We start from the raw sequence: 12,822 nt of genomic DNA, 5'->3' as shown, positions 1-12,822 counted from the left end.
AAGTTTGTATTATCTTCTAAAGGAGTGGTAATAAGAACTATACTTTGGAAAACCTGAATTTCCAGTAAACCTTTACAATATCAACGAAACAATTACCAATTGAATTGGTTAAATTCCATGTGTTTTGGTTTCATTACCATAATTGTATTTTTTACTAGAAACCAGAGCTGTGTTTACGACGCAGAATGACAAATTTTTTCAGAAGGATAAATTATTTTTTTCTGTTTGAATCCAACTAGCTATGAAAAAATATGATTTAAAAACTAAACAGATTTTTAATATGGTAATTAAACACAGAAACAGAACAGTATTTATAATTTAGCTACTATGCCTACAATGACAATTTAAAGTATTATACAATTTCAGTAATTTTTTTTAAATTACCGTTACACGAATATAATTTTTTATTCATAACTAACTCTATGCCTGGGAGCAAAATTTCTTTTAATTTTAAATTAGATGCAATACTGAAAACTATTTTTCTTTTAACAGTTTTTATGAAAAATGCTAATGATGCAAAAACAGACTAAGTTTTTCGATTTAAAATTTGCCAAAACTATTCTAAACTATTTATATATAAAGAATGGCAACATCTAATGCGTATACTATGAAAACAAAAGTTGAAAAAAAAGGAAGTCTCAAAGCACTTGATGTTACGTCGAAGTCTATGTCCTTTGTTGAATTCTATGTTTAAATGCATTTTTATTTCTTTCCATTTCTTAAACTTTTCTAAGTCTTAAAAAGTCCTACAGTTTCAAGAAATATTTCTCATAAAAAAAGAGAAATGAACGGTAGCGCACTTGACTTTTCTCGCCACTAAAAGGTCGTTTTAATGCCAGCTACTTTCGCGATTCTCTGCCAGTTTTTGCATTCGCATTACATTTTGTGTTCTCTAGATTCTTCTTTTTCTCTTGGTTTTTTATCCATCCATTCCATTTTCGCAAAAGCTGCTTTTCTCTTTTTTCCAAGATTGTTTTTACTGAAGAAGTCGTTCTTGCCCAGGCGCTTGGTGAAAAACAAATGCCAGCTTGAGTAGACGAATGGTTAAGGGAAAAAATTGTTTGAAAGTTTTGAAAAAGTGTTAAAACTTTTTTCCTCTGTCTCTTCTGACTGATTTAACTTTTTTTAGTAACAAACATATAAATTTGCGAAAAAAATAAGCAAGGATCAAAAAAATATTTAAGAAATAGGGTTTGATGAAATCCTACGAAATTTAAAAATTTTAGATAAATTATTGAAAAAAACTAATTTTCACAAACTAATTATCACTATCATTCACTATCATTTAACTGGAATTGTTACAGATCATTATCTTATTTTAAAAAATATTTTTATTTTTAAGAGTATAAAGCAGTTAGAAATTATTATGCAAGATTAATTTACTCTATTAATTTTCAATGGGACTCTTAAAGCTTAACTCTCTGACATAAAATAAAATCCTTTCTTAAAATTTTAATGCTAAGTTAAAATTACATTATACTTTCTGTATATACGAAGACATATAAAAGAAAATTTTAGAGTTTACATTAATCATAAATTACAAAAATAAAATAAAATAATATTTAATTTAATGTAACAACCTATTATATTTCCCTGCCTAATTACTAGTATATGATTACAAAGAATCTTAAATCAAACCTTTATTAAAATATAATTTTTAATGCAACTAATACTTAGATATTTTTAAAGTAACAGTTCCGGTATTTTATAAATGAAATATCTTAGGAAAGAAAAAAATTCTCAGAAAAAGTAATTGCAACTTAGCGGCAAAAGTTGTTAATAAATGGATCATTAATATGTTCATCCAATGTATTAATAACGTTGCCACATTGTATTAGTAAATATTGCAGCAAAATTGTAATATTGCATAGGATTTCTTTCCTCACGGAGAAAATAACTTTGATAAAATTATCATACTGACATTTTTGGTAAAATAAGTCTGGTAAATAAAACCAAAGTAAACGGTATATTAACCATTCCTTTGGTAATATTTGTGCTCAGAGAATAACGGTTCACCGGAAATTCTGGTTTTCAAAATCATAGCTCTTATTACCTCACAATTAGCAAAACAAAATACAAAATTAAAAAGTAAGTTGAGCCAAAGATAAATCGATTTTTATGACTTGCTTTAAAGTATGATAAAATTACCATCTTTACCAAATTTTATTTTATGTACTAGCCACTTAAGGCGGCCAGCTGTCCACCACGCTAAAGGTTTTCACAAATAAAGTTTTTTTTAAACATAGCAGGAAATCTAAAGATTAGTGGACAATTAAAGTGTTGCTGTCCTGCAATTTTGTCTTCATATCCAGTTCTGCTGCAGATGTGTTATAGCTCTTGAGGATGTTTGAAGATGTAACTTTGCTATGTAACCTAAGACCTATGGTAACCTAACCTATAATATAACAGGAAAAATATACTTGAGGGTGTCCCTTGGCGAAATTGGCGACTTATGTTTGGCGCCATACTTGTTTGCCCGGAGCGCCGTGGTAACCCAAAAACAGGGCATTTATATCTATTACTAATTAAACCGTCATTCAGACACCAGTCAATCACAGTTTTTTTTCATTGTTATTCAAATCGTACAGAAAATTTAGATTTATCTTATTGACAGTATTCATTTTTAGTACCAGAAGCAAAAATAACCTTACCAGCCGATATCCAAAGTAGAACTAACGGATCTCTGAAATTACATTTAAAAATTCATTTAAAAACAATGCTAATTTCTAAACTAATCAGAATCACGATTGGTTTTCAAAATCGCCCAGCTTGGCGATCAATCGCGATAGCAACTTGGCGGGGGCACCCTCAAGTATAGTCTACCCCAAAAGTTGCTGTCGAAATCATCATTGGCCAATAGCTGAAAACCTCTTCTAATCTTCTTTGACGTTTCTCTGATACTTCTTGGGCTCTAGAATTGCTTGTCGAAATTTGGTCATGTTCCATCCTTCTTTGGTCATGTTCCATCCTTTAATAGTTTTTTGAATATGGCTCTTTGAAGACGAAAAAGCATAGATTTTCTTACAAAATGACTGATAACTAAAAAAATAATCCAAATTTTTGAAAAAGAAAAAAAAATACTTCTTCATTATGTCAAAACACAATTCTGTGCCGAGTTTCGTGCCTGGGCGAGGCTTCTGGGACGATATATTGTGATTACAGACACACACACAGCCACGTTTATTATTATGTATAGATAGATTATAGAGCCATGTTTTATTATTAATTTTACCAAATTTATTACCAATGTGATTTGGTCAAATTTTCCGGTCTTTTTTTAAAGCTGCAGATCCTACTCTCAAAGACGGTAAGTTTTACAATATTCTACCAGTTTCAGCCATAGTTGTTCTAAGCGCATGAAAAAAAATCGAACTTAAAAATTTTAATTAAATATCGATATAATAAAGAAAGTAAACGCACCAACAGGACAGGACTTGTAAACTTGCTATTATGTCTATAACTACAAATTAACAGCTGTCTGTAATTGTTTAAACTTCTACTGTATTAATATATTTTTTAATTTATAATTAATGCTATGTTTTCGAGAAAAATTTCCTCTAATTTTTAAATTCGATGCAACTCTGAAAACTGTTTCCATAAAAAACTTTCCTGAAAAATGCTAATGATGCAAAACCAAATATATGTTTTTCAATTCGAATTTACCAAAACTATTCTAAGCTATTTTATACATAAAAAGAAAGGCAACATCTAATGCGTATACCACGAAAACAAAAGTTGAAAAAAGGAAGTCTCAAAGCACTTGATGTTAAGTTAAAGTCTATGTCAATTGTTGAATTCTGTGTTTAAATGCATTTTTATTTATTTCCATTTCTTAAACTTTCTAAGTCTTAAAAAAGTTCTACAGTTTCAAGAAAAATTTCTCATTAAAAAAAGAGAAATTAACAGTGGCGTACTTGACTTTTCTCGCCACTAATAGGTCGTCAGCTTCTTTCACGATTCTCTGCCAGTTCTTGCATTCGCATTACATTTTGTGTTTTCTATTTTTTATTTTCTGTCAGTTTCTTATCCATCCATTCCACTTTGGCCCAAGCTGCATTTCTCCTTTTTCTAAGATTGTTGGCCCAAGCTGCATTTCTCCTTTTTCTAAGATTGTTTTTACAGAAAAAGTCGTTCTTGCCAAGACGCTTGGTGAAAAGCAAATGCCAGCTTGAGTAGACGAATGTTTAAGAGAAAAAATTTGTTTGAAAGTTTTGAAGAAGTGGTAAACTTTTTTTCAATCTCCACTGACTGATTCAAACATTTTTAGTTGCAAACTTACTTATTTGTGAAAAAAAAGCAAGCATCACAAACGATAGAAACATTTAAGAAACCTATTTTTATGAAATCTTACAGAATTGCAAAATTGCAGGTAAATCATTAAAAATAACTAAGTTGTACTATCATTTTTTACTGTAAAAGTTACCAACAAAAATTTCAACTTAAAAATGTTCAAATGAAATTCGTTTGACAGAACTGATTTGCTACATTATTTTTTAATGGGCTCGTTGAAACTTTTTGAATTCTGAAAGAAATGCTGTTTCTTAAGATTTTAATGCAGAGGTAAGAATATCTTATGCTGTCTCTCAATGGAATGAACTTTGAAGAAAAATATATTAGAATCATAATTTGCATAAATAAAATAATTAAACAAATATTTAATTTAATGTAGAATTTTAACTACGAAAACAACTCAATGTGGATTTGACATCCCGTTCAACAATCTGCCATATTTTCCAGCTTAATACCTAACACTATGATCTTTATATCATTATAAATAATATCTTGAGACTTCATTTTTTTAGAAAAAAAAGTGCTTGCAGCATACCAGCAAATATATTGAGTTGTAAAATTGTATTTATGATTAATCAGCGAAATTTAAATATTACAGCTCTTTTCCTCCTTTAGTGTCATTCTTCGCAATGAAAAAAATTTAGTCAAGCGAAACATTTGTTCAGCAATTTCAGCGAAATAAAAACTAAGCATTGATTAAAAATTGAAGCAGGTATCATGGAGAAAATTTAATGAATAAAATATTGAATAAAAAAATTTGCCTTCGAAATAAATAGGAGAAATATCCTGATACGTATATTTTTGCAAACAATATAATATTTATTAGTTTAGGTATTTAAGACTTCAAAACTGTGTATATTTTTTTCTATTTTCAAAAGTGTATATATTGTTTTTAATATTTTGCTCTATTATACTATTCACTACGTTTACACAATTTTTTTACAAATTTTTGTAAGACATTTTTAGAAACGTTAAAAATTAGTGTTTTTAATGTTTAATGAAAATGAATTATTTTTTTGTATAAAAGGGAATTATTTTTCATAAAAATACTGAAAAATTTTCTTTAATATTACTCATTTTTATTAAAGTAACTCAGACATAATTTCTTTAAACTGTGTAATATAATGTTTGCATTAATATTCTTTAAATTTCCTTTTTAAAACTATGCTATTTATATTAATTATTAATATACTAACTATAATATTTTTTTTTAAATTCCACTTTTTAAACTTACATTTGAAATTTTTTTAATGAGAAATTAAAGTAAAATATAAAAGTTCCAAATGTCATAAATTCGTTTATTTTTCATTTTTTTTTTTTTTGCTTTTATTCACGCCGTATTAAAATTAAAATAAATGACAAAATAATAATTTTAAAAAAAATCCAACCATTATTTGAAATTTAAATAAAGGGAAAAAAGGAAAAAAAGTTTTATCCCGCTTTCAATCTCAAATACAAACATAATTCAGTCACTATTTCGGTGAAAAATAATAGCAATAGTTTTATTTAATAAAATATGAATTTTTGTATTTCAAATTCAAAATTTAATATTTTAATGAATTTTGTTAACGCTTGCAGACTCTAATTTCTAGAGAACTCAAAAGCAAATTTCAAATAATTTTGATATTTGAATAAACTTTGGAAAAATTTTAAATCCTTCAGTAAATTAGAATCACTCCCGTAGCCTCAACTGTCCCTAGACTTCAGAAATATTTAAACAACTATGGTTAAACTATTGATAATCAAAACAACATATTTAATTTCTTACATTACAGCGCAGAACCAAATTTTCACAAGGTCTCATAATGCACCCAAATTGGCAGATGATGTGAAAAAGTTTAATCTCATTTTTTGTCTATTCAATTTTAATATTCAGTGCGTGATGGACAATTCTTGGTATAAAAAAATGAGGCTATTAACGTAAATAAGAAAAAAGCAATTCTACAAAGGGGAAATGAATCTTTTTAAAATTATCGTTCTGAGTTCTAATAGTATTCCTGGTGAAAAAAGAACGTAATTCTGGTTATTAAAACCAAAATATACCATATTTAAAGCCGACATTTGAGAATGCTAATGTTCATATGATAACGGCTTTACAGAATTTCTACCTATAAAAATTTTAGTTTTAATACCACACATTTAGTAAATTATCATCATAATATTACCCTAAATTATCATCTATCAAATACTCTAAATTATCATCATAATACTAACAAATTTCACCAGGTTTAAGAAGTTTAATCACATATTATAAAATCATATACATATTTTCTTCTTTTTTGCCTAAGTAATTACCAAACGTTTTGGTAAAAATTACTGAGCTATTTGATGTTTCCATGGAGCCAGAAACATGATAAATTTTACCTTTTCCTGATATTTTGAATCATAGTCTTTATTCAGGGTAAGAGATTGGAGAAATATTAATAGATAATAGTGCGCCCAGTATCTTGTACGAAGCAAAATTTAGTAACAGCTTACATAGCATCCTAAGGAAAGTTGATAATTACTTAAAATAAAGATTATAGATATTTACTTAATGTTCATCGATTAACTCTTAAGGGACCAAATACTGGTTTATTATAATTTTATAATTATAAGGTAGAAAAAATATTAGTGTCCGTAAAATATTAATACAAAGATGTAGAGTCCATAATGGGCACCACTCCCTATTCGAGTTAACGGAAAAAACTTTTCTGTGAAAAACGGATCCTTTAAAATAGCATTCCTATAGTTTGATAAATTTGAGTAACCTCAACCTTCTGGAGACATCAAAAATAAATAGAAAAAATAGGTAATAAAATCGATTAAATTGTCCTTTAAACTTTTCGATGCCTAAATTTTATCTTTGCGCTTTAGTTTCAAAGCATGAATGGCAGAGAAATCTTTGAAGAAAGAACTTGAGTGTTACCTCATAAATCAGGAATCAAGACTGTGTGTCGCGACACTATATCTTCTGGATGTCAAGTATATCCATCCTGTTAAGATAAATTTATGTTTGCTGCTAGAATTTGGCGCCAAGCTGAGTTAAACAAAATGATCGGTTCTTGTTACAAATGATAAAGATAATGCTGAGGCATGTTTTTCGGTGATTATTGATATCAATAAACAAGAAATGTGCTTTTTTTTTCAGTAAATATGCTTGCTGATGGAGGATTGAACTATTTGTTTGAAAAGAAAACATAAAGCGCAAGATCTCGTTATAACATTAAGATAAAACTTTAGAGAAGATTAATTATTGGTTTTGCTTTTATTTACTAACTGGATACGCCTTTTTTGGTGTTAAAGTTATTGTGACAAAAAAAAAAAGAATAAAGAGGGCTTCAAGGCACTTAATTCCATTTTATAACGAAAGTTGTGTTTTCATTGCGATAATATTTATATTTTGTACCAATAGTGTTTACACATGACTTATACCATTTTATATAATTAAATATATATATATCCGCAGACCAGGTGGCCGAGTAGTTAGCGTGCCTGACTGCGGACCCGATGGTAGCGGGTTGGAATTCAGCTCTGGGCATGGATGTTTCTTTCTCTCTCTCTGTGTTCTTCGTCCTTTCCTCTGTGTGATTGTGTGAATGTGACCCGCCCGATAAACGGGTTTGCGATTGTGTGACGTGTGCGACGCGTCTCCACCGCCGTGGCATGGCCATATAGGTTCTCACTGAGTAACAAGAAGAGAGAGCAGTTCTGGAAGAAGAGAGAGCATATATATATATATATATATATATATATATATATATATATATATATATATATATATATATATATATATATATATATATATATATATATATATATATATATATGAGAGAGAGGAGGGAGAAGGATTCTTTATAAAAAAATAAAAATATCGTTGCATGAAAAGAATAAATATCAAAAAAGTTTCAGTATTTCACAAAGTAATTCATGTTTGTTTAGGAGAAAGAGAAATGATAAGGAGCATTTAAAAAATATTCTTAGGTTACTCCTACATGGCAGTTCTGTTTTCTGTCACGTGAGGCCCTGTTATTTTATTATTGTCATTGCTATAGGGAATACTAGAATCGTCCCGCATAATAATAGTTATCTTGGTATCTTGTTAGGCTAACTATTACAATATCAATTTCTCCACTTGGAGAAGGCTTTTTCTATGTATAACAGTTACAAACTTTAGACGTATGGAACTGTTTGAATTTGATCGATTTTATACATTAAATTTTATTTTATTTTTTCTGAATTTATTTTTAACTTCAAAATATACCATTATATCTTACTAATGGGTAACAAAATATAGGTATATATATATATATATATATATATATATATATATATATATATATATATATATATATATATATATATATATATATATATATATATATATATATATATATATATATATTAAAGTTTAGTTCAAGAGAAGATAAAATTAATTAAATTAAGTAACATAAATTCCTATTTGATAGGGATACTAATCTTCAGAAATAACTTTCCCTTGTTACGTAGCAAACATGAGAAAATAATTTTACAACTTCATTACAATAGGATGAATACGTTTAAATTATACCTATTTTGTACAAATTATTTGTCCATTTGCGTTATACTATCCAGACAAAAATCAAGTAAATATGTATTAATTAAAGACTAGCATTAAGAGATATTTCTTAAAATCAGAAATATTTCTTGCAGTTAAAATAATAATTATGAAGGAAGAAGGAATACATTGATAATGAAGTTAAGATTAATAAAGTAGCATTTAAAATTGCTCAATTGCGAAAAAAATTTTTTTTGATTACCTTCAGTTTAAGAAAATGTCTAGAATACTTCACTAGAATCATACAGATTCATCTAGATTCATAAATTTTAATATCCATAATTTAATTAATCCATACATTCATAAATTTTAAATTAATTCTGGTTTTAACTGTACAGAAAAGTTTTAAAAATCAAATTTATTTCTAAATTCTAAATTTGTCCGCGTTTGTGAGCATTAAACTAGAATAATATTTTAGTTAAGCCTAATTGCTCTGTTGCTATAACATAATATTAGTATGAAACGCTTTTTTTTCAAGAGCAATAGTCCTTCACTAACGCTTCTTCAAGCGAGCTCTGTGAAATACAAAAATTTAAAAAAAGCCTATATATATATTTATATTATTGCTCTGAAGAAACAAAATCACTAGCTCAAAACTGCATTTATTAAAACTTTATTCTGGGGGATTATATTAGCAATTGTATTAGCGATTTTCGTCAAAGCTCATCGTCACAGCTGCACAAATCCTGATTGGACTTTATTAAAGAATCCCCACGACAGAACGCTGTTTATTTTTTCTTTCTGAAATAAAGCTTTTATTGAGTAGTGATATTTTTCGGACAAAATGGGATTTTTCTGCTCTAGGCCTTTTAGAAGAAGGATGCCGCAAATAATAAAAAGCGCACCGTAACTATATAAAAGAATTGTTACATTTTATCTACTTTGTTTCGAATGAAATAAATATGTTTTTTGCAAGTGATCAATACCTTCAATCAAGAATTTCGGCTGTAAAATGCGTGTGTTTTGTGTTTTTCGATATATATATATATATATATATATATATATATATATATATATATATATATATATATATATATATATATATATATATATATATATATATATATATATATATATAAGCTCAGCTAAGCGTACATCATTGAGACATCAAACCTAAATTTGTGAAACAAAAACCATCACGTGACTATTTTTAATTTTGATGGCTCTCAAATATTGTTTCACAGATCATCTTCACAGCATTTGTAAATTTGAAAAAAATTCAAAATCAGGTATTAAACTTCAAAAATGAACTGCTTTCTTATGAGGGTCATAATTCCTTCGTTTGGCATTTTTTATTATATCTATGATTTTATTTTATTTTGTAACCGTCATTGAACAGTTGACCCAATAATGCGGATAACTGATGTTCAACTCAGAAGCCTTGTAATTTTGAACCCAATCCGGAAGACAAGGGAACTCCTTGATCAAATATTGGAAGAAATGTGCGTTCGTGGAGAACTGTTTGATGGAACTAAACCATATTTGCGTGACATTAAAAGAAAAACCAGGAAAACCTCTCATGGTTAGCCTGACGGCAAGGGGACTCTAACCCATGATCCATCTACCGTACTTCGAAACAATTAAGATAAAAATTAGAGCTTCTAAGCTCACTTCTATCTTTAAAACTCAATATAAAATACAACAAAAATGATCAAAGTTACCCCAACGATTCTTCTTAGACTCTAACGCAAAAAAGTGTTATAAAATTAATTATTATTATATTCAAATTTTATATAATAGACCAATAAGGGATCAACCATAATTCATGATTTGAAAACGCAAATTCAGCAAAATTTTAACGCAAAAAATTTTAATCAAATCTGAAAATTCTTGAAAAAGTGTTTCAAAATATCATAGCACCGAAACAAAATAAATAAATAAGCTTCAAATGCACTACTCTTGAACCATGGTCATTAAAGGGCAATATTATAATGAAAAAAAGCTGCACAAAACTTAAGAAAATATTTAATCATACTTGAATAAAATTTCAGAGTGATAAACAGGAAAAAATTCAACAATGTCAATTTTTCTTCAAGGCTTCTAGGCAATTTTTCTCTTTCAACTTGTAAGACAAGAAATGAAAATATATCAGAGCACTTCTATAAAGAGAGTTTCCCTTTTGAAAACATCAACAAAGTCTCAATTCAATATTTAAGAAACCTTTTAAGTTTTACAATAACAGGAGAAATGTTTGTTCACTGAATTTACAAAATTTTTCGAATAAAAATTTTTCTTTTTTTGAAAAAAATCTATGCTATTCACACTTTTCTTACACATATTATTCAGCAAAATCTTATAAAAAAGTTATTTTTCCAAAAAATTTTATTATCCCAACTGTTTTTCTAAACTGAGTCATGAAATCCTCAAAAAAATGGTAGATTCAATCTCATGAAACCACAAAAGGATGAAACAGCACATTTAGAAAAAGTGCATTGTCAAAACTACAAGAATATGGTAAAATGTACCGTACTTCTGGTTTTATGAGATCACCAAAAAAGTCGGTATTTTTTGCCGATGCATTTTGGTAATGGTTTTTGGTAAATTAACAGTAAGGATTTTAAATATATGATAAAATTTGGTGAATGTTGCAAAATTTGGCAGTTTAATCATGACCACTTAGATCATGGCGTAACATTCATATATCCGGTTAAATTTATTTTTCAGTCTTGAATATTTTACCAAATATGTGGTAATTAGACAATAATTTTAAAAACCAGAATGTCTGTTAAAACTGTTATCATATGAACGAAAGAATTGCAAAATGAAGGGTTCAAATACTGTATATTTGAATCGATATACAATTGAACGATTTTCCTATTTAAGAAATTAGTTTCATTAACCAAAACTATGTTGTCTTTCTTTTGTATAGTTATGAAATTCCTGGTTTCTTTGAAATTGATCAAAGAGATCTATATTCGTTTCAAATGAGAAGCACAGAGAATGCCCGTATTGTCAAACATAATTTTAAAAAAAACTCTGTAGATGGTTACCTGGGTATAAACAATAACAGCAATTTAAAATCAGAATGAAATAAGAGAAATGTTATGTTCATTGGCTTATATACTAACGCGAAGAATTTTAAAATCAAGTGCAAAATATATTCAGAAAAATCATCATTTTAAGCTGCATAATTTGATCAACAAATAATAAATATATCGAAAAATCAGCATGTATATTTTGAGGGTAACTTTCTTAATAAATTGCATTTAAAAGCTTAAGCTTTTAGAATAATATCTTTGAAGAACTTAGTAAATATTTTATTCTTATATACATCCAAAACATTAACTGTTAATACAAACAACAGGAAGAATTTATATATAATATAAAATTAATTGCAAAATATGTTCTGAAAAATCATCAATTTGAGCTACGCCACTTTCCCAACAAATATTTAAAATGTCGAAAAAATTAATTAATTACGTAATATTACTTGTGCTTTTGTGATTAAAACCGTAAAGATACATTGATCACATACCGTAAAAGTCCTTAAAATGCGAAGTTTTTAACATTTTTCGACAACTTCACGAAGTATAGCTTTCTTCGAAAATGAAGAAATACAGGAAGCTTGACATTCCACTTTCAAAAGCCATTAATTTTCTTTTTTAACACCCAGTTTTTGGTATTAAATAGCCAGTTAGCTTAAGCTGTTAATTATTTTTGACACAAGCTTAGGCTTTTGTTAATGAGTACTTAGGGTTTTCTCTGCATGAAACAAATTCTCTTGTCTAAACTCTAGTTTTACACACACTTTCTTGAAGTCGATAAGATTTCAGTGACGTCATACAGGTCACGCGAAAAAGTAATTCAGATGTTTCCCTTCTTTAATACTTGTTATCACGTGCCCTTTGTACCGTTTAGCATTTCATTTTGTTTCTATTTTCGTGCATATAATTTAAATACAAAGTTTTAATATCTCACTCTAGATCAATTTAAGCGTTAGAGAGTTTAGAAAATGA

At 27.9% G+C, this 12,822-nt stretch overlaps 1 protein-coding gene across 1 annotated transcript in view; it reads right to left on the bottom strand.

Moving 5' to 3' along the window:
* The window catches only part of LOC107443646 (uncharacterized), a 43,172-nt gene extending 30,596 nt beyond the window's left edge, over positions 1–12,576 (bottom strand). Inside the window, exon 1 of the mRNA XM_071180881.2 lies at positions 12,342–12,576. The gene's annotated coding sequence lies outside the window, so the exon portion shown is untranslated. The remainder of the gene's footprint in view (positions 1–12,341) is intronic.
* Between the last annotated feature and the right edge of the window lie 246 nt (positions 12,577–12,822).

The sequence above is a fragment of the Parasteatoda tepidariorum genome, chromosome 8 (assembly GCF_982258835.1).
Source record: "Parasteatoda tepidariorum strain Cologne lab strain chromosome 8, Ptep-v5.0, whole genome shotgun sequence".
In the NCBI taxonomy this organism is placed as follows: domain Eukaryota; kingdom Metazoa; phylum Arthropoda; class Arachnida; order Araneae; family Theridiidae; genus Parasteatoda; species Parasteatoda tepidariorum.
This window is presented reverse-complemented; position numbering and strand designations above follow the sequence as displayed.